This window comes from Ptychodera flava (genome assembly GCF_041260155.1).
Source record: "Ptychodera flava strain L36383 chromosome 3 unlocalized genomic scaffold, AS_Pfla_20210202 Scaffold_27__1_contigs__length_13241970_pilon, whole genome shotgun sequence".
Classification (NCBI taxonomy): Eukaryota; Metazoa; Hemichordata; class Enteropneusta; family Ptychoderidae; genus Ptychodera; species Ptychodera flava.
The window spans coordinates 3,970,697-3,994,636 of record NW_027248281.1 but is presented as its reverse complement, the minus strand read 5'-3'; the positions used below and the strand labels follow the sequence as shown (position 1 = coordinate 3,994,636).

Below are 23,940 nucleotides of genomic sequence, written 5' to 3'. Positions count from 1 at the left end.
ATTGAGGACAGATCGAGCATGCTGGTTGAGCTCGGCAGTTGCATAAGCGTAGTACTGTACGGATTAAGAGAAATGGGTACCGCCGATCGTACGCACACCAAAACCTATCCCTAAAATTGTTTCACGAACAACCTCGCCCTTTTTAATCTGACACAGTTAGAAATAAGGAGATACTTAGAAAAGAAAAAAACATACTTATACGGACAACGACGAGCACGTTTCTTTGCTCAGTAGAATCAAAACACTGAAGGAGTACATGAAGTAGGTCATGGCCTTGGACTCTGTGCACGGATCTGATTGGACACTTCATTACCTTTGGCCCAAATTATTATTCATGAGCACTTCCATATTTAGGGATCGGGGCGAGTATATATGCACTTATAGCCGCCCAATTCTAATCAAGTACAATTGTGTAAATTATCCCATGTCTACATATGCCCACGTATAGCAAGTTTTACATTAAAGAAGAATTAATCATAGTTTCCCCATAGACTACCATGCATAGTGAATGAACATTTTCGGTTAAATTCCAAATCTAATTTCTTGTACATATATTCACTCATAGCCATCCTATTCTAATCAAGTACAATAATGTCAATTATCCCATGTCTATATATGCCCAAATATTGAAAGTTTTACATAAAAGAAGAATTAATCATAGTTTCCCCCATATACCAATATAGTGGATGAACATTTTCGGTAATATTCAAAAATCAATTTTTTTGTACATATATGCACTCATAGCAACCCAATTCTAATCAAGTACAATAATGTCAATTATCCATGTCTATTTGTACCTAAGTATAGCAAGTTTTACATTAGAGAAGAATTAATCATAGTTTCCTCATAGTCTACCATGCATAGAAAAAGAACATTTTAGGTGAAATTCCAAATCAAATTTCTAATAAAGACCAATTATGTATATCATCCCATGTCTATAGTGAACAAGTATAGCAAGTTTTACATTAAAGAAGCATAAATCATAGTTTCCCCGTAGACTACCATACATATTGAATGAACATTTTCGGTGAGGAAATTCCAAACTCAAATTTCTTGCACATATATGCACTCATAGCTACCCAATTCTAATGTACTTATGTCAATTATCGCATTAAGTTGACTGATGATGAGATCATTATGTATCTTAAAACACAGTGTGACGGGGGGTCTTCGCTGTTGAAGACAGCGACCTGGCTATGTCTCTCTAAGGCTAAAGAGAACACAAAAGATGCACAACAGGACAAAACACAGAAAATAACACAACATTTAAAACAGTTGATGTGTGGAGTTTTTTCTCCTTTATAATTCCTCTCACAGTAGTAGCATTAGCAGCATACTAGTATTTATTATAAATATATACTTAGGGAGTATTCATTTTTTACAGGGAGGGGGATCGGTTTAAATCAGGGGGGAGTTGACTTTTATAAAACCGTTTTTAAGGGGGGTTCAAATTTTACAATCAACGATTGAAGGGGTCAACTTTTACAAAGGTTTGTATTGAGTAATGGTAAAAAAATGACTTTGGAATTTCACCGAAATTTTGCTTGTGTAACGATGTTTCGAGACGGCAGAATGATAACTGACGAAATTTATTTCTCTAGCAGGGCCAACAAGTCCGATACTGGCGGTAACCTCTCTAGAGCAGCAACAGAGCATGTAGCCCTGTGTACAGGTCTGTGTGTTCCCGGCGTTATACGGCCTCCACCACAGCCCTGCAAACGGTCTATGGAGATAACTGAGGTCTCTGCGGCGAGATTCAAAATGACGATCTCCATGGGTAAACAACTTGTCGAGTACGTTATGTTTCAGAAAACGAGCGGTTTTGGACGTTAGGAGAAGTTAATCGCATCTTTTCTGGGGTCGGTTAGGAGGTAAAGGTAGGCAGGGAAAGGATTTTGCCCCGATAGAGCAGAATTTCGGCCAAAAAGACCGTTTTTTTTCATTGCGGTCCAGATCCGGGCCTCAGAGACCTCAGTTCTCTTCATAGACCATTGCAGGGCTGTAGTGAAGGCCGTATAACGCTGGGAACACACGTGCACAGACCTGTACGCAGGGCTACAGAGCATGGGGCATGAAAAGAGGAACTACCACACATAATGTAACAAACAACTTCCGTGTATTACTATATTGTGTCAAATATTGGGGTCTACATACAAAATAGTGAAACCGTACTTCAAAACTATAAATATTACTCCATGGTAACAATAACCGTACTGATCGACCTCCTGACGGCAGGAGTCGAACACCTTTCAGTACAAAAACTCTTCAACTGTTCAAACCCTTTCTAAATTCTAAATGCTTAATAATTTCCATAAAAACCTTAACGTTACTGCAGAGGTACCTCAAAACTTGACCACGCGGCTTGAAACACAAAATAGTTCACATGCGACTTTCACCATGTTCGATGATGAGCGTGATTGTAAATCCGGTGTAATGTCCGCACATAAAAGTCGGCGACAACACACTGCTAAGCAGCGTCCGGTTCAGCTACAACGGGCGCAGCCATCTTAGATCTTTGTTAACTTCCGGTCGGCCGGGGACACTCGTTCTGCCGAACTTATCTGAAATCTTCCTCTGAATTCAAACTCCGTGCATCGACAAAAGTTCAGTAAACAATCACAAATAGTGTTCTCATGACAATCTCAGACATCTGACTGAACTCATAAACTAAATAAAGTTTGAGCATGCGTGCGTGAGTGCTTCAAGAACTCTACAACGTGTTGAGCGGTCTCAGTCAGAAAATGTAACAACTTAGCCGGCTATTGAACCACTCTTTTTTGGGAGTGGAGATTTAGCTGAGCGGTTCTGTCTGTGGCCTCTCAGCTAGGCGACTGATGCCGTATGTTGTGGGTTCGAATCCGATTGAAAACTAGCCGTATTTTCTACCCTGGGTAACACTGCTGGTGGGCAGAATTGTCCCCGAGGTTATCGTTCGCCCAGTTAAAGCGATGAAATTAGTTTCTTCGCTTAAAGTAACAGCCGCTCATTTATTTTGGGTTTAGCTCATTTACTCCTTTCCAACTTTTGAGAGGTTAAAAAAATGAGAAAACAAGGGAATCCTACAGAATTACATTTTTTATAGGGTTTAAATTCCAAATGTCTATTTCCTCTGATCCTGGGCATTAAAAATCAATTTTCGCCCACTTTGAATTGAGAATTTGAGCGGTTTAGGTTACTTTTGTCAAATGAGTCTTGAAATTTTGCAAAAGTCATCACCATTTATTGCATTAACAAATAACTTTAAAAAAATCTTGCTTTCTTTTTGGAAAAATATATTTTTTTTGCATACTGCATCACAATACTGCCTTCACCATTATAAAATTAATTATTTCATATCATATTCATTATTTTGGACTTTACCTGCATATTATTTTCATGAAAACCTGACTTCAGGTGATTTTAGTCAGGTGTTTTCAGGCGAAAACAACCGACTGAAGCCAAGGTAGGGGTAATTTTTATATTCTGTCATGCTAACTTCAGGTGATTTTAGTCAGGTGTTTTCAGGCGAAAACAACCGAGTGAAGCCAAGGTAGGAGTAATTTTTATATTCTTTCATGCTAACTTCAGGTGATTTTAGTCAGGTGTTTCAGGCGAAAACAACTGACTGAAGCCAAGGTAGGAGTAATTTTTATATTCTGTCATGCTAACTTCAGGTGATTTTAGTCAGGTGTTTTCAGGCGAAAACAACCGACTGAAGCCAAGGTAGGGGTAATTTTTATATTCTGTCATGCTAACTTCAGGTGATTTTAGTCAGGTGTTTTCAGGCGAAAACAACTGACTGAAGCCAAGGTAGGGGTAATTTTTATATTCTGTCATGCTAACTTCAGATGATTTTAGTCAGGTGTTTTCAGGCGAAAACAACTGACTGAAGCCAAGGTAGGGGTAATTTTTTATATTCTGTCATGCTAACTTCAAGTGATTTTAGTCAGGTGTTTTCAGGCGAAAACAACTGAATGAAGCCAAGGTAGGGGTAATTTTTATATTCTGTCATGCTAACTTCAGATGATTTTAGTCAGGTGTTTTCAGGCGAAAACAACTGACTGAAGCCAAGGTAGGGGTAATTTTTATATTCTGTCATGCTAACTTCAAGTGATTCTAGTCGGTGTTTTCAGGCGAAAACAACTGACTGAAGCCAAGGTAGAGGTAATTTTTATATTCTGTCATGCTAACTTCAAGTGATTGTAGTTAGGTGTTTTCAGGCGAAAACAACTGACTGAAGCCAAGGTAGGGGTAATTTTTATATTCTGTCATGCTAACTTCAGATGATTTTAGTCAGGTGTTTTCAGGCGAAAACAACTGACTGAAGCCAAGGTAGGGGTAATTTTTATATTCTGTCATGCTAACTTCAAGTGATTTTAGTCAGGTGTTTTCAGGCGAAAACAACTGACTGATTAGGGGTAATTTTTGTATTTTGTCATGCTGACTTCATGTGCTTCTTGTCAGATGTTTTGAGGCGAAAAAAACAGACTACGGCCGAAGTCTAGGGTGTAGATTCTGGTGACACCAGATCCTTCACATGTCATGTTGAAAACACTGGTCTCTAGTTAAGATAGAACGCACCTCGGGGACAGAAATTCAGGCCTTCAAATTTTATCAATTTTCTTCTGACCAACCACTTGTGGGGCTCATTTTGAAGCTCTTGGCGAAAGAAAAGTTTTCACCATCTTAGTTTTTTGAAAATCGAAAATTTTATTATTTCTCATAGAGTTAACACAGGGATGGCAGCCATTTTGGATTTCAAATATCAAGAAATAGCAAGTTATTTGTCTCTCTAGTACAAAGTTTGCACGGTGACCCCGGATTTTTATTCTTGCTTTGGTAAGAGAATGGTTGAAAGTTTCTGAGGAAAGTTTGAGCAAAAGTTTAAGTCTTTCACTTTCGGGGTGCATATTACCTAAAATGAGTGTCTTTGTATCTGGGCTTTGTTATCCATTAAATAGGTTATCATGAAATAGTTATCTCTTGATGTCTCACAATTGCACTGTAAATTGTCATGCAGAGAAGAGCAGTAATGGAGGCTCATTGTCCTTACAAGAAAGTTTTTACACATTTTCAGCCCCTAATTACTCATGTGTATTTCACTTTGTTGGAGTATTTTTAGCTCTGCCATCTGCTGTCAGTGATTTATTTTAAGATTTGCATTTGGTTTGGCAAATGTTTTCATTTTTTGGTCAACAAGTTGTTTTCAATTATCGCCCACTTGTCCCGTTGCTTTGAACTTTGGTATGTAGGTTTGTCATTGTGACAGTGAAGCTATATTGGCTGCTGGTCATTTGTTATTACCGGTAATAATACTGTTTCTACTTGAATGGCACTACTACTGGCCTAAACAATTTATGTCGATTTCATTCGATTAGGTTCCAGAGGAAAGACAAAACTGGCCCTTAAAGGAGTTGGCAGATTTCTGCAAACAAGAAGCCAAGCTAGAGATACTGTCCCCAAGTGTCAGAGGAAGTTGAAGCTGTCATCAAACGTCACATTCAGGATGATACGCATGTACGTTTAAATTTAATATTTTGTACTAATATTAGAAATAAATGGGAGTACGCCAAGTATTCTTAAGAGTCTATGACATGCCCCATTCAACAAGTAAAATCATTCTTTTGGGTATTTAGGTCCCTTGGCTGAGTTTCTGACAGGGAACAATATAAACTTTGTAAGGGATGTCATAGACCCTTTAAATTGGACAAGAGTTGTCAGCATTTGAAGCCTCAATAGTCAATCCCAAGCATTGCAGTCCACCTAGTACTTATCAAATCCTGGTGCATTATGTTCACATTAAAATCATTAATCCTGCAAGTTATGTTTGTTGCAAAAACTTTGCTGTTATATCACAGTTGTTCATTATGGTTATTCTTACATAATATTACATATTGTCACTCTTTGGGACTCTGGAAAATGGCAGGAGCCATGATGACTTGCAGGCAACAAGCGTCCTTGCAATTGAAGCATGCTTCTATGTCAAACTTTCTCACTGGGTATTGCAAGTTTAACAGGAATAATATCTCAGCAAATTGGTAGGACTCATTCAAATAGATTGATGGGGTATGTTTGAGTGGGAGTGGTGACTCTCAGTCTGAGGTCTACAGAATTCCGGATATTTCAATGCAGTATATTTTCTGGAGCCAAATTTTGAATTTCACGCATTATATATAGCCTTTGCAGAACTGCAGTTAGATGAAAGAGTAATGGCGTTCTTCACTTGACTTGCTGTTAAACTCAATACTTAATTCTGAGGCGGAATATAGTTGAGATAAATTTCTGTGGTTTATTCTCCAAATACAGAACAAATTTATTTTGTTTCTTTCTCATTGGCTGTAGAACAAACAGTTGCATTACATGTTTCTTTGCCATCAAACCTTAAAGGGACATAAGCTGTAACTTGTGGCAAGTTTTTCAGTATTCTGCTTCTGTATATCAACTACCGTGTTTGACCCTAATCCGTTTGTCCTGCTGACATTTCGAGTATTCTTTTTGTCAACACAGCTTGTATGTGTGTAGTGATCATTGTTTATTGTTTACAAATGAATTCTAGTCCGGACTTGAATACAATTTTCAACAATAACAATGTAGATTATACTCATATAGGTTGTGTTGATATGCTAAATACTTGGCATTAAATTACAGTTTAGGGATTCAATGCAGAAAATGTAGGGAAACCACAAAACAAAAATTCTGAAAAAATAGCCAAAAGATACAGCCTATGGAGCTTTTTAAGTTTAGCTAACTTGCCAAACACGCAGACCAAATAAACAATTACACAAACATTCATGTGGTAGAATGATTGACATCAAATTTATGCATATTAAGTCAATGCCAGCATGCCTTTTGATTGGGCAGGTTGCTAAAGTCAGTGTAAAAGTGTCTTAATTTGTTCTGTGTGTGGAGAATAAACCACATAAATTTAATGTCAATGTTATTCACAGTCAGTCTGACCAAGTTTTTTTATATTGTACTGTATCACTTAAGTTAAAGCTATTTTTCAGGATGTATGTATTTGAAGTGACCTCTTCGAGTTCCATAGCACACATGTGAACAAAAGCTACAATCCTTTTTAAATACCCCTTTGGCCATTTTAACTGGAAGCATACTAGTTTTTCTCAGATGATGCACTGCCTGGAAACCTGTAATCTCAAAAATAAATGAAAACAGTATTCACACTTTTTAAATCAATTAATTTGTATTTTCTCAGATAACTATTGGAAAAACAAGGAAGGCAGTACAGAAACATTGACAGAGTTGATGATTTCTCATCAATACAAGTTAATGATTTTGTGGCATTGTATTTTCCCGAATACAATGAAATCCCACAGCTAGGCCAAGTGAAGTCCAGGACAGCTACATCATTTAAGGTTCACTGGTATCAAGGATCCTGGGATACTGCCTGGAAACCATGGTATACCAAGGCAGGAAGAAGGAGAGTGCCCTGGGAGGATATGCAGGAAATGGAGTCTGCCATAATGGGGGATTCAAACTGACCACCAGGAAGATGTTGAAAAAACAAACAAAGGAATACTGAGGGCAAAATATGAAGAACTAATGAAAGCAAGGGACTGTGAAACATGTTAATGTTATTTAGGAAAGCAAATAGATAGTGTACATGATAGTGTAATGATAGTGTACATATTGTCACTGACATTCTTTTCACTGGTGTACATCCCTGAATTTTATTTGTGTCATCACATCATGAAAATACCACTCACAGTCTTGGATTATATTGAACCGAACTCAGATCATCAAGCTTTAACCAAAGCACCTGCAGGTATGTTTTGCTCAAAACATTTGTAGGATATTTTCTAGCCAACACCTGCATGACATAGCCTTATGGCATTGATACATTTTAGTACACAGTGTCTCATTACAACAGCTCAACTGTAAAACATATTATTAGCTCACATCTGGTATACCAATGTGAGGTTATCGTATAAGCTGAATCAGTTCATTTGCGTCCGATTTGCATGTCTGTATGTAAGTATGTATGTATGTCTGTCCACATCAAAAACACCAAAACCGCAGCACCTACTGTCTTAGTATTTGGTGTACAGGTGCACCTAGGGATGGAGATGTGACCTACACCAACCCAGGATATGTTGTGAGAGAGTTTTGAAGGCTGTGAACATAATTTTGTCATATTTAATATCAATTTGTAGTAAAATTTGATCCAGAAAACAACGTTGAGGTAAATTTTTTTAATTCCGAACCAATTTTTACAACTTTTGCATGTAAGACACACAAGAACTGATGAGAAATTTGGATCCAGGATAATTCCAGATGTCGTAATCCCCCCCACAGTGGAAGGCCCCATCTGTAACTGATTTAAGTGTTGTTTATATTCGAATGATAGCACTCATAGCATTAATTAAAGCATCCCCAAGGTTGTAAATACATTTCCCGCCAGCTGGTCTTATATAAGGGATGGAACATTTGATATTGAGGAGGGGGTAAGGGCTAGAAGATTGATGAGGTAGCATTACTTTTTACCAGATCCCTTGTACATTTTTTCCCACTCTTTATTTTTTCCCCAATCTCCCACCTTTTCTGTTTGTCAAGCTTCTCTGGCTAATTTTTTTGTTGACATCTGCTTGTCCCATTGCTATAGAAGTTGATATGCATGTTCCTAAAGATGACCTCCAGTACCTAAGTTGCTGACCTTATTTGCTTTTGTCATTCTTGTTTTTCTGGTTTAAATATTTCTTGAATTTACCAATTCAAACCGAATGTGAGCACACTGTCCTTGACGGTATTTTTAATTTAAGGAAAGTGATGTGTAATAAATTTGAAATGAGACAAATGAAAGACTGAGACAAATGAAAGACTAGTTTCAATACTGTTCTATTTCAGTCCACAGGGGCTTGTCAAGGGCCAATGAACAGATAATAAAGAATATAAACCTATTTCGTTGTGTACCAGCCTTTCCCTTGTTCACTTCTCTCAGCCTGTTACCTAGCTCTGTAAGTCAGGATTGACGGTAAAGTGTTAACTATGTATTCAGTATATAAAGTGCACTCCACGGTAACCTCTGGCATGCCACACGATGACCTCATAAGACGTTTAGTGTGCAACAGTGTGAAGGTCAAGGCAAAATCCAACAACGGTTCACAATAGAGGGCGCACTGCATACTGCATACATTACAGTAATTACAGTAATTACAGAGCCCCTGTGGTCAGTCTTATTTACTAGCTACAGTTTTTTATCAAAATTTTTGCCTAAATCTTAAAACAAATTGACTAGGATATATTTTATAAAGGCGACAGAAATTGACTTTGGTGCTCAAAGGGTTAAAGGGTAGCAGTTGACAATTCAATAATTCTAGACTTTCAGTTTGTCGCTTTCTCCTGAAAACATTTTACTAAAGGCTACCAGTTGACTGTTCAAATTGCTAGACGCTTGAGTCAGTTGCTTTCGCCTGAAAACATTTTACTAAAGGCTACCAGTTGACAGTGTTCCAATGGCTAGACTCTTGAGTCAGTTGCTTTCGCCTGAAAACATTTTACTAAAGGCTATTAGTTGACAATGTTCCAATGGCTAGACTCTTGAGTCAGTTGCTTTCGCCTGAAAACATTTTACTAAAGGCTACCAGTTGACAGTGTTCCAATGGCTAGACTCTTGAGTCAGTTGTTTTCGCCTGAAAACATTTTACTAAAGGCTACCAGTTGACAGTGTTCCAATGGCTAGACTCTTGAGTCAGTTGTTTTCGCCTGAAAACATTTTACTAAAGGCTACCAGTTGACAGTGTTCCTATGGCCAGACTCTTGAGTCAGTTGCTTTCGCCTGAAAACATTATACTAAAGGCTACCAGTTGACAGTGTTCCAATGGCTAGACTCTTGAGTCAGTTGCTTTCGCCTGAAAACATTTTACTAAAGGCTACCAGTTGACAGTGTTCCAATGGCTAGACTCTTGAGTCAGTTGTTTTCGCCTGAAAACATTTTACTAAAGGCTACCAGTTGACAGTGTTCCAATGGCTAGACTCTTGAGTCAGTTGTTTTCGCCTGAAAACATTTTACTAAAGGCTACCAGTTGACAGTGTTCCTATGGCCAGACTCTTGAGTCAGTTGTTTTCGCCTGAAAACATTTTACTAAAGGCTACCAGTTGACAGTGTTCCAATGGCTAGACTCTTGAGTCAGTTGCTTTCGCCTGAAAACATTTTACTAAAGGCTACCAGTTGACAGTGTTCCAATGGCTAGACTCTTGAGTCAGTTGCTTTCGCCTGAAAACATTTTACTAAAGGCTACCTGTTGATGGTTTACATTTATTTTGATTTTGAATGCAATCAAAATACATTATGTGGAATATTTTTATGGAGTGTGCATGAATTAAATAAAACCTATGGCTAATTTAAAAAATGATTGTTGATGTGCACTATTTCATTTTACTACAAATATTATCCTAAAATGAGAAACATATTCATACATTTTTATAAAATTAAAGAATGAACCACACTGGAATCATTTTTTTTAACCTCGGCATACTAGATACAGCCCAACGCAATAATTGAGCAATTTTCTTCTCCATTTGTAGATTTTTATATTAAGGTTTTATAAATTCAATGATGAAAAATGCTCCATAGAGAAGATGCCTTGCAACCTTGATTTTAGGTTATAAAAAAGTCATGACTTGAGACAGGTATTTCAAAAACTATAATTTTAATGTAAATTATTCTACTTATGGAAAAAAACTTGAAATTGAAAGATTTACTGAATTGCCATCCTCAAAATGAAGTTTAATGCTATGTTTTCAGACATTTTAATTTTTGCAGTCGAAAAAGGAGACTATTCTCTTCCACGGTAAGAACACAAGTTTTCACATGTCCACAGTTTTGTTTTTCCCTTCTAATTCGCCAAAAATTGGTCTTGACATTGTTCATTTTTTAGATTTCTTAAAATGAGCAAAACCCAAAATCAATGAGCGGGTGTTAAGTGTGTATGTGCGATGTATGATAGTGAGCATGCGTGCGTGAGTGCTTCAAGAACTCTACAACGTGTTGAGCGGTCTCAGTCAGAAAAATGTAACAACTTAGGCCGGCTATTGAACCACTCTTTTTTGGGAGTGGAGATTTAGCTGAGCGGTTCTGTCTATTGCCTCTCAGCTAGGCGACTGATGCCGTATGTTGTGGGTTCGAATCCGATTGAAAACTAGCCGTATTTGCAGTTAACACACAATTTGCTGCAGAAAGATCAGCTTTCAACTTGTGGTGATACAATCGTCTCCGCGTGCAGAGCGTATTGCAAATATACGGCTAGGCTTTCACTTGTGAGCAATGTTCATTCGATTGACTAAAGTAGAGGATGGTATAGGGTTTAAATAAACAGTCAGATCTGCATAAAGTTCGATCTCTGTCACTCACCGGTTTCTTTACATATCTGCTGACTTGAGTAAAACTCAAAATACAGAAATATCTGACTTAAGCACACTCTGACACTCAAATCTTCCAGTACAGCATGCAAAGTAAAACACTCTCTGGACTCCCAAGGTATATAGTGATAACACACAAGAACTCCCAGGCAAAAAATAGAAAATACATAATTTATGAGTAGTCTATGAGAAGCTATGAATAATTTCTTATAATACAAACTAGCTTAATCTATGTATTTTTATAGACTCTTGATTATTGATATTAATGTACTTGATCAGACTGGGGTAGTTACCAGTGCATGTGTGAGCAAGAAATTTGATTGTTGAATTTCATCGAGTAGTTGATTCTCTATCTTGTCAATTAGGAAACTGTGAATATTTTTTTCCAATACAAAACTAGTTAAGTCTGTGTATTTATGTACATGGGATTATTGATATTAATATACTTGATTAGACTAGGGTAGTAACAGTGGACGTTTGTGCAAGAAATTTTATTTTGGAATGTCACCGAAATGTTGATTCACTATCTTGTCAATGAGGAAACTATGAATAATTTTTTCAAGTACAAAACTAGGTAAATCTGTCTATTTATGCACTCTTCATTATTGATATTAGTGTACTTGATTAGACGAGGGCGATTACAAGTTCACATGTGTGCAAAAATTTGATTTTGGAATTTCACCAAAATGTTGATTTTCTAGTATGTGAGGAAATTTTCAATATTTTTTTAAATTTTTTTTGGGGGGTGGTCATGTTTTACAATTGATGAATGGCGGGAGGGGGTCAAATTTTAGCAATTGGATTTGGAGGGGGTCGCTCTTTACATTTTATTTGTCGCTCAAATTCCACCGACTTCCCCCTCCCCGTAAAAAGCGAATGCTCCCTTATGTTCCAGTTTAACAAAAACTATATTTTTTGCATGTTATTTTATGATTGTGTTTTTTTTTTTGTTTAAGAGTATTTATAAACATGTCATACTGGTACATGTGTATGTTTTATAGTTGTGAGTAATGTATTTTGTAGTACAAGTGCTATCAATACATGAGTGCCCTATATGTTGCGTGTCTCTTTTCAGGATTTCTCTGTAACATTTCAAATTATGAAAAAATTTCCGTGTCTTCCTTGCACAAAAATTAGTGACCCTCCCCCTGACTCATGCGCAAAATGAAGCGGCCCTCACCAAAACCGCAGCATGAAAAATAGTGACCCTACCCTATCGCACCGGCCTCCTCCCTCTTAATTCTGATCAGGCCCGAAACCACCCTCATCACTCATACATCTCAACAGTTTGTGTGTGTTTCTCCCGATTTTCTCGCCATTTATGATCTTCGGAAGGGTATTTAATGAAAAATACAAAACATCTAGTCTCCCGCTTGATGCAAGTTCGTGAACATGAATAAAAATCGCCCGGAAAGTCATATCAACGATTGATTTTTGTACGTATAGGGGTTTTTACACAATTCTTTGATTATCTCTCTTTCGATTTTGGCCTGACATGTGTAACTTCAAAAGAAATTAAAGCTGCAAGCAGCGTTGGCGGGGCCCAAGCGGTTAACATGGTTGAAAGTTCTTGCACTAATGATATTATGTGCAAAATTCGAGCTTGGAAAAGTAGGATTTTGAACATCATCTCATAGTTACTGTACATTTCAACTGGAATTTCATGTTTTACGGAAAATCCAATATGGCGGCCAAGTACTTCACCGATCAAATTGCCTATCAGGAACTTTAAAGTTCTCAAACTAAGAGAGATATGAGTAAAATGTCATTTTATTCAGTGTGTTGGTTCTGGAGAAGAAGATTTTTAAAGATTAAATTGCGAATTTTGCAAAATCCAATATAGCGGCCAAACCACGTGACCGATCTAAATGTCTTTCCCAAACTTGAAAGAGATCATACTTAAAAAGATACGAGTGAAATTTCAGTTCAATCGCTGTGTTGGTTCTTGAGAAGAAGATTTTTAAAGATTAAATTGCGATTTTTGCAAAATCCAAGATGGCGGCCAAATCATGTGACCGATCGAAATGTTTTTCGCAAACTTGAAAGACATCACTCGAAGGATGACACGAGTAAAATTTTAGATCAATCGGTGATCTATTTCTGGAGAAGAAGATTTTTAAAGATGAAATTGCTATTTTTTGAAAATCCAATATGGCGGCCAACCTTGAAAGAGATCACTCTGAGGAAGACGTGTGTAAAATTTCAGCCTAGTCAGTGTTCTCTTTCTCGAGAAGAAGATTTTTGAAGATTAAATTGCGATTTTCGCAAAATCCAAGATGGTGGCCAAACCACGTGACCGATCAAAACGCCTTTTGCAACCTTGAAAGAGATCACACTTAAGATGTTACATGTCAAATTTCGGTCGAATCGGTGCGTTGGTTCTGGAGAAGAAGATTTTTAAAGATTAAATCACGATTTTCTCAAAATCCAATATGGCGGCCAAACCACGTGACCGATCGAAACGCCTTTCGCAAACTTGAAAGAGATTACACTTAAGGTATTACATGTCAAATTTCAGACGAATTTGTGTGTTGGTTCTGGAGAAGAAGATTTTTAAAGATTAAATCACGATTTTCTCAAAATCCAATATGGCGGCCAAACCACGTTACCAATCAAAACGCCTTTCGCAAACTTGAAAGAGATCACACTTAAGATGTTACATGTCAAATTTCAGTCGAATTGGTGCGTTGGTTCTGGAGAAGAAGATTTTTAAAGATTAAATCACGATTTTCTCAAAATCCAATATGGCGGCCAACCACGTGACCGATCAAAACGCCTTTCGCAAACTTGAAAGAGAACACTCTAAGGATGACATGAGCAAAATTTCAGCTCAATCGGTGTGTTGGTTCTGGAGAAGAAGATTTTTAAAGATTTAATTGGTATTTTTCGAAAATCAAATATGGCGGCCAAGGTCACGTGACCGCACGCGATTTTATTTGCCCATTCTTAAGACCTTAGGTCATGCTTGCTATATAAAAAAATTCAAACTGACTTGACCCCTAGGTCAGCAAGAAAAGCCATTTTTAGTTTTTTGGAAAATCCAATATGGCCGCCAGGTCACATGACCAATCAAAATTTTAAGGATAATATGCACGAGAACCCATAAGTAGCTATTAGCACTGCAAGTTTGAGAAGTTTCTGTCATGCAGTTTCTGAGATCAAGAGTGACAAAAAAAGGGACAGTAGAAGAAGATGAGGAAGAAGAAGAAGAATATTGAACTCCAGTAAAACCAATAGGGCCCAGCCGGTAGGTTTGGGCCCCTAATTAGGATGGAGTAGGGCGCACAGATCGATCTGATTTTTTACAAGGTCACAGTAGCAATACATATCTGTAAAACAGTGTCTCAGATTTTCGGCAAAATTTATGGAACAAGAGAAAGTCTTAATGAAGTTGAACGAAACCCTGTAATTTATTCAAAAAACCCAGAGTTGTTACTTTCACACCTTATTGTGCTGAAACAAAAGGGAAAAGAAAAAATCTGGGACACCGTTTTTTCCCCAGAGTACTCAATTGCTGATTTCTGTTAAAAGATCTCAAGTGGCCATAGTCCTTGAACACCTAAATTTTTTAGGTAAAAATACTCAAAAACGCATATTTTTGAGAGAAATGGACACACACACAGTGATTTCGGAAAATAAACATATTTTTCATAATGTTGAGACATAGGGCTTACAAAAAATATATAATGTGTAGGGTCCAAAAGTGAAATTTATTGAGAAAAAGTGAGTTTAAAATCAGTATCACCTAACGTGTGTCTTTACCTTAAATTAAATTAAACTTGACTTTATATACGAACCATCAATAACTGAACACATCAAAAACAAAAGTCGCGGTTTTGGTTAAAGGGCGTTCAGGAGGAGAATCGTCGACTCGGGTCTATCTCGATCTTTTAACGTTTTTAGCCTATGAACGCTAGCTACTTCGAACATCGGTAGCTGAAATCTGACAGAGATTTTTCATTAACTGGCTCTGTCTGCAAAACAGGACTGATCATCAGTGCACACCGCATCGGCATGACTTTCCTATGATTTGCTTTATGCTAACTTTTAAAGCCTTGTAGTTCATTTAGCAAACTCTGGAGAATTGGTGCTTATAATATCATGGAGGTACACCTCCATGGCAATATAAAACATTTTACCCTCTGCACCTACCCTGGCAATTGAATTTATCGTTGAAGACTTTCCATGGCCAGGTGAACCAATCAAATGATGTTTTGGTTGCAGCAATACTTCTCGGCTATCTCTGCAAAAAAGAACGTCGATTAAAATTAGTTGCACTATTAAAAAAACAAAACATGTTATTTTTTTCAGGAGTCTAAGACAACGCCAGGCACAGCAAACATTGCCGCAAGCTTTAGGCTACCTCGCAATTATAAAACAGGACTGACCTTCAGCTCACTTGACATCTTGCAACTGTAGACTGCACTCGCCCCTCACATACACACAATACTCTCAAATATATTAACACAAATACATATATACACGGAAAACATACAAATGACAATTCAATTCGTCCAAGTCCAAGAATTTACTAATATCATAATAGCTTTGTCGTTCAGGTGACAAGTTTGCTAAACTGTCAAATACATTTCAAGACTAACACTCTCCATTACAATTAGCTTCTCATGTATAAAACTTCGGTCCTTTGATAAGGAATTTATTTTACTTATTAATCTGTGCTACTAGGAAAGAAAGTATATTTTGGGGACGTCCTTTTCCGGTCGCAGAAATTCTTTTGTGAATGTAACACTGCATGAAAACCCTATAATTCAGATAAATTCATATTAATGAGTTGCCTGTATTATAGTGTAATACACGTGAATTCACATGAATCCACATAAATACAGGCTTGCTGAATACAAAAATTGGATTCTTGACTGTATTCATCTGTATATGCACTCTTCAGCTAAAATACAACTTAAAACTTTCGATTTTTCCACATTGTATACCACAATACCACATGATAAATTGAAAGAGACGCTTGAAAAACATCATCAACCAAGCATTTTTCTACAAAAACGGTTCACGCCGTTACAAATATGTGGTATTAGGGTATAATTCTACATATTTTGTTAAAAATACAACTAACGCTAAAGTGTTTTATACCGAGAAAGACATTATCAGTATGCTTGATTTCCTCATTGACAACATATTTGTTGAATTTGGAGGACACATTTTCCAACAGTGTATAGGAATTCCCATGGGCACTAACTGTGCTCCCTTACTTGCCGACTTATTTCTGTTCTCATACGAGGCAGAATTTATCCAGAACCTTATCAAGCAGAAAAAGGTCTCTGTAGCTTGTACTTTCAACCTTACATTTAGATACATAGACGATGTTATTTCATTGAATAACTCTGAATTCAGTAAATATCTCGCTATGATTTATCCTCCAGAATTGGAGATTAAAGAGACTACAGAAACGGCCTCTTCTGCTTCATATCTGGACATTTTACTTGAATTTGACTCTAATGGTCACCTTTCTACTAGGCTATATGACAAGAGAGATGATTTCAACTTTAGTATAATTAATTTTCCACACCTCATCAGTTATATTCCACTCTCACCTGCTTATGGGGTATACATTTCCCAGCTTATTCGATATGCAAGAGCATGCAGTTCATATGGTGATTTTGTAGAGAGACATGGCCATCTCTCTTTCAAACTGTTAAATCAAGGTTACACCAGAGCAAGACTTGTCTCTACATTCAAACGCTTTTTTGGCAGGTATCGCAAGCTGGTTGATAAATACAATATCTCTCTTCGACAAATGATCACTGATGGCATCGGTGACATGGGGCCTTAGTTAGTGACCACTACCTGTCTGACTTACAGATTGATATATGGCGGGTGCCACATGTGGGGCAGGATGCGCTTACTATTTTCGAAACACCTGACATCACTTCTTGGTCTTCTGGCCAGAGGTCCATATATCTTTCTTTCATGAATATGACTTTGTTTGTGTACCGTCTATTTACTGTCTGTTCTGTGCTGTTTTGTGTCTATGTTTACAACTATTGTCTTACAATTTGACCTAGTGTTATTGGATTATGGATTGGTATGATTGCGATTATTATACAGGCAATAATCCATGTTAATACAGTAAGTATTATAGTGTTTTCATGCAGTGTAATGATTAATTCATTGCAGTTTATGTCTGAAAAATAATTTGTAAAAACTCGAAACAAAAATATTTCAAACGTTTCTGACAAAAAATACTTTTTACGGTAATTTAGAGCTCTTACCGTGTAGAGAAGTATGGTTGAAATTTTGTAGGGTGCATCGTCCTTCAACTACTAAAAGTACTACAGCTTGTTTGCCGGTAATTCTAAAATACGTTGTACAAGAGAAGGTATCGCTCAAAGAGGTTCGGACATTGTGAGAAGGTTTCAACTACGTCACTCAAGTTATTAGCGCATTCAAACATGAAGGTTTGTATTTCTCAAAATGCAATCTCTTAAATGATGGTACCTTTAAAAATTTTATATTCTTTAAAATGTTAGGCAAAAACTGAAAAGACGAAGAAATCTTTAGAGAATCATTTTCCAGCACATGGAATAAAAAATTGTATAAAAATATAAGCTTATAAAGGCTCTCTTTCTGACTGACTGACTTACGAAGGACTGGCTGGTTTAATGTGAGGCCACCATGCCATAAATATTAGTCCTACTTAAAACAGACTAACAAAATATGTGTCCTTTCGGGATTTAATTGTACGTCAAAATATAAATATATATTGGTGTTCTCGATGCGGAAAGCGGAGCGTTAAAATAATAACACAAATTACTTCAAGTGCATAATAATTTTCACTTAAGTTTAGAGCATCCTGCAAATTTATGATTCTTAGCTCTACATTCTCATTTATAGTCTGAGTAGTACAATTATATTGGAAGGTTGTATTAAAATTTGATAATGAATATTTGTTTTGGAGGTGACATTTTGAAACCAACGTTTTTAATAGCATCGATTTTTAGCATTGATAATGTACAGCTTTGCTGATACTCAAAGATTGCACCGCTTGCTTATAACTCGATAATTTGTCAATAATTGACCACGAGATGTCAAAGACTTGGTCCTTGTCTTTTAAATTCCATACAACTTTGACAATTCTATTCTCTTTTTGTATTTGTCCTTATGGAACGATTGCATTTGGTTTATTTTTTTACCCACAATCCCATTACTAATACGATGTATCATATCTGCCTTCAAACGTTACTGTTTACAACTAATGTCAATGGAGACAAAACTGCGATATGATATATAGTTGAAGTTCAATTTGTATGCACACATTTCACGTCATATTCGTATACTAATCAGATGAAGGGCCATATCCATTTACAGTTGACTTGTGATAATTTTTCAGTTTAAATGCAAATATCTCTAAGAAAGTAGAAATTATTAACAAAAGTGTTAGACTTGTACCCTTCACTAAAGTAATGCAAAACAAAAGCTTAATTGCACACAGAGCAATAGTATTTTGACTTCCAAAGCTTCTCATTAGTACATCCTGGCCCTTTATTAAGTAATATTAATTTATGTAGTCGTTGCAGTATTCTTCTAGACTTTCTGAAGCACAACAGAATGCCTTAAATTTAGCTTGCAGCTTGTATGTCGAGAGTCAGCATTCTTATTGTTGCAATTCATAAGATTTTCCTTTTGATTCGTAATTTTGCACTTATTAAAATATCGGCTTACTATTGTATTTTGAAATGCAGACTCTTGGAGACTTACTATAATCACAGAAAGTTATTGAGGGTCAGTACCACGTCTTAGGTCGACATCCAATTTCAAAATGCCTTGTTTTTTACGCTCTATAGCATTGATTAGAAGTAAGTATACAACCTCAAATATATAAAATAGTGCTTCATAATGGTTAAAAACTTTAAGAATTTCTCAAGATATATCGTTTAAATTTGAAATTCCACAGGAATGAAGAATGTTTGATTTGAATAAAAAATTGTAATATTTTCCCTGGTGCTTACGTACCGTTGTTCCTGGTACACGAACAATTAAACCTTGCCGTAAAACTACTTATAAGGGCAGTTGTGTCCTATGGACTACAACTTACTCATATGTGTCATGAATTCAACTACATTAGAGAGATAAATGCGTTAAACCTTTCCGTATATATATATGTCATTCCTTTTGATGAGCTCGCGTATAAAAGGCTATCGGGTATTTTGTGGTATAGTTTTATACAACAACGTTGCAGTGAAAGTGTTTTCATTTACCTTAAGTTTATTTTTGCAAGGATGACTACCAGAAGAATATGCTTGACGACAGATGGTATAGGGTCTGATATTGATTTCTTTGTCAAATTGTTAGAAATGGTAATCATATAATTACAAAATCAGAGATATTGCATTATTTAGCTCTATTGTCGGAGATACAGAACTGTTGGGTTAGATAGATTGATCAATTGCCCATCATTCACAATCAACTTTGCCCTTCCTCTTAGAAACCACCGCTCGGTTTTCTTAAATATTTTATGTGTACATCACCTGGACGTCGGTCTGCTAATACGGTTAGGGGCATGCCTTGATGTCCGTTTTAGCAGTGTGAATCTTATAAACATTGATTGTATTTAAATCAGTATCAGTATTTAAATTTAAATTTGTATTTAAATAAATATCAGTATTTTTACTGATACTTGTCAAGAAATGGGCAAGACCTAGATGTACACAGTGGGTAAACGTGATGTATTGAACATGGTTTGGGAGCAAAAGTTACATAATATATATTGGGTCTACACATATTTCTACACATATTTCTATTTCTACGCATATTCTATTTCTATTTCTACACATATTTCCGTTTACACATATTTCTCTATGCTATACACAAACTTAATGGTTTAGTATGCTCATACTGTTTGACAAAAACCACATCTCATTCATTAATGTTGTATTTGACTAAAGTCTTAGTATGTCGCCTTGATATTTGACCTACATACAGTGGGTAATTTGAACTAATTATAATATGTTATACTCATCAGACTACATTTGAACATGTTCACCAACACTGTAAAAAAGCGGACGCTAGACGCGTCTTAACGCGTTCAAAATGTAGATGTCCGTGTTCAAATTTCAACGGCTGGTATTCATATTGTCAACACTAGTGTTCACATTATTAACAATGGTGTTCTAAACCTGAACACTGTGTGTTAACAACCATCTCCACCAAGTGTTCAAACCTCAGCATTACAGAAATTTTACAATACTGTAAAACAAATAACAATCTTTGGTGTTTTTTACTTTACTATGGCCATATTAAATTTACTACTGCCTCGCTGTCCGGCAAACGTGAATAGATTTTGATGTAAAGAATTTCCCACTAAGTGAAAAATATATCTGCTCTTAAATTGCTGAAAGCATGTTTATTCGAAAACAGGAAGTATACAAATAATTTTGCATATTTATTACGGGTTGAATTTTGCAATTTTGAAAAGAAACTCAGATAACTATCATGAACCTTTTAATTTTAACGTCGGCGTGCAAGAGGCGTTCCAATCCTTAACACTTGGTGTTCAAGTTTGGTGTCTCTTCGTATACCGTCATGCATCAAAACGGAAGTTGCGACATTTTTTTCTCGTAAACGCACGCTGAAATCGTGATAGTGCGGAAGCAAGACAAGAAAGGGTAAGTTATCTCTCCAAAATAGTAAAAGGTGTTAAATTTTAAAGCATATCTGTATTATTACCTTTGAAATTATTGTATAGTACTTTGGAATAGATAAAATACTTGAAGACACCTGTTTTTCTTCCAGTGGCTGGTATACCATACACTGGCTGTGAATATGCAGCGGTTGTTTTGGGCCATGGCGTATCGTTCTCACTAGGGTCAAGGGTCATCACCAAAGAACTGTTGCGATGATCCTTGACCCGAGCGCGATCGATATGCCACATTACCGCTGCGTAATCACAGCTAACACGTCTTTTAGTAATCACGATCGCATGTAAAAATTAGTTTAACATCGAAGAGTGTACACATTATTGTTTCAGCATATGAGTTGGCTTTTTTTACCTTTCATCAATTAATGACAAGAAGAAGCCAACATTTTGTAACGGTACCGAAAAAAGGCACTGTATACCAAAGTCACCCCTTTTCCTTAACCTAATAAGGCCACCTTGTCTTTCATTTAAAGTCTCATGTCACCATATAATTAGATATCGTTGCATTATTTTCAGGCTGTGTAAATTGGATTTACCTGGTAATCGAATAGCTATTACAGAAGCTGATGGTACAGAAATTGAAGAAGATGAGTGCACAGGAAAACAAGCTTGAGAAGCTCAGTTCATCTTTAATATAGATTTAAACTTTCGATGGTCAGTGACTGAATTTTGATAAGTTTCTGTATTTTGTTTTGAACTTATCTAAGCTTTGGTAGAACGCTATGATCAACTAAATGTTACTGGAGAATAAGCTTTCAAATTCGTGTAGTCTCCCGTATCAGATGCAGGGGGGAATGAAGAATTAAAGCAGAAAGCGACAGAAAATTCAGAGTGAAAAATGTTCACTCTGAATTTTTTGAAATATTCACTCTGAATTTTCTGTCGCTTTCTGCTTCAATTCTTCATTCCATCCTTGCATCTGATGAAGAAGAATTCACGTCATTGAAGGCTTATGCTCCAGTAACATTTAGTTGATCATAGCCTACAGCCAAATCTTAGATTATATTATATCGTAGATCAACACGTCTTTTGTTCTCGATTTGTTACCATGTTTTAGCTTTGCTGTTAGCGACGAAGATCTTATGTAATAGGTCAATGTGTAGAATCATCTTAAAATTTTAATGTCCAAACCTTACGATTCCTTTAATATTTGGAGTACAGGTTCCCAGGCATTACCTTAATTATATATGTTCAAGTTTTGATGATATTCGCAATTTTTTATTTTTGAGGCTAATTTTGCTATTTTTTTTGCAAAATCTTCTTCTTCTTTACTGGTGATTCGACGTCTTCAATATTTGGTAAATATGTCCCTAAGAATGACCTTCGTCAAATTTGTGCTAGTTGTGAAGAAATATTCAATTTTTATTTTTCATGGCAATTTTGGTCTTTTTTGGTCAAAAAATCTTAAAAATCTTCTTCAAAACTGCTAATTGAACAGCTTTGATAATTGGGACTTACGTCTTTGCGGATAGCTTTTTCAGTTTGATCAAATTATGCAGAAATATGCAAATTTGTATTTTTGAGACATAAAATACAGCTAGTTTTCAATAGGGTTCGAACCCACAACATACGGCATCAGTCGCCTAGCGGAGAGGCCACAGAGAGAACCACTCGGCTAAATCTCCCACTCCACAAAAAGAGTGGTTCAATAGCCGACTAAGTTGTTACATTTTTCTTACTGAGACGTACCGCTCCACACGTTGTAGAGTTCGTGAAGCACTCACACACGCATGCTCACTATCACACATCGCACACATACAAACTCAATCAGAGCGAAGAACAAATTCTTCGCTTTAACTGGGCGAACGAAAACCTCGGGGGCAATTCTGTCCACCAGCAGAGCTACCAACCCAGGGTAGAAAATACAGCTAGTTTTCAATCGGGTTCGAAGCCACAACATACGGCATCAGTGGCCTAGCTGAGAGGCCACAGAGACCGCTCGGCTAAATCTCCACTCCCAAAAAAGAGTGGTTCAATAGCCGGCTAAGTTGTTACATTTTCTCACTGAGACTGCTCCACACGTTGTAGATTTCGTGAAGCACTCACGCACGCATGCTCACTATCACATATCGCACACATACACACTTTATCAAAGCGAAGAAATGAATTCATCGCATTAACTGGAATTACTCAGGATTTTTGTGAATTTCTAGACATTTCAGACATTTTAAAGACATAATGAATTGTCAGAATGTGACATTTTCAACTTATGAAGAAATGTGCAATTTTTTGCTCACGTGTTCACACACGTGAGCATATGTCGCAGCGATGTCTGTCTGTCTGTCTGTCTGTCTGTCTGTCCGTCTGTCTGTCTGTCTGTCTGTGTGTCTGTCTGTCTGTTGGTCCATTTCTCAAAAACGGCTGAACGTATTTCAGTCAAATTTGGTAGACATCTTCAGAATTCAAATGGCTAGAACTGAAAAGGTTTTGGTGGGCGTGGCTTGCATATTAATGAAGTTATCACAGTTTTAATTTTTCTGATACATGGTAGTCTATGGGAAGCCGGTATCTGTGGTTTGAGGGCGCTATCCCCACGTTACACTCTGGCTAGACGATGCTGAAATTAGACTCGGTTTCGGATTCGGTTTCGGATTTGGTTTCGGATTCTAGAGACTGAAAGAAATTTTATATTTTCAGCCAATTGTTACACTGTGGAATACTGGATTTTCCTTACTTTCCCTGGACCCTTTTTTCAGCTAAAATAATATCTAATCACACTAAACAAAGTGAAAATAAGTATATAGGGATAACTTAGCAATACAAATTTTTTGACAAAATGTCATGTGATCTCGATGACCTTTGACCTTAAATATGAGTATATGTCCATAACTCAGTAACCACAAGTGCTACACCCTTCATATTTGGTATGATGGGAGACCTTATGACATCACATCCTGTACCTTATTAATTATGTG

At 36.7% G+C, this 23,940-nt stretch overlaps 1 long non-coding RNA gene across 1 annotated transcript in view; it reads right to left on the bottom strand.

Annotated features, from left to right (window-relative positions):
• LOC139126332 (uncharacterized) overlaps positions 1 to 23,940 on the bottom strand; it is a 238,889-nt gene that overhangs the window by 73,123 nt on the left and 141,826 nt on the right. The window contains exon 3 of the long non-coding RNA XR_011550535.1: positions 15,508 to 15,598. This is a non-coding gene — a long non-coding RNA (uncharacterized lncRNA). The remainder of the gene's footprint in view (positions 1 to 15,507; positions 15,599 to 23,940) is intronic.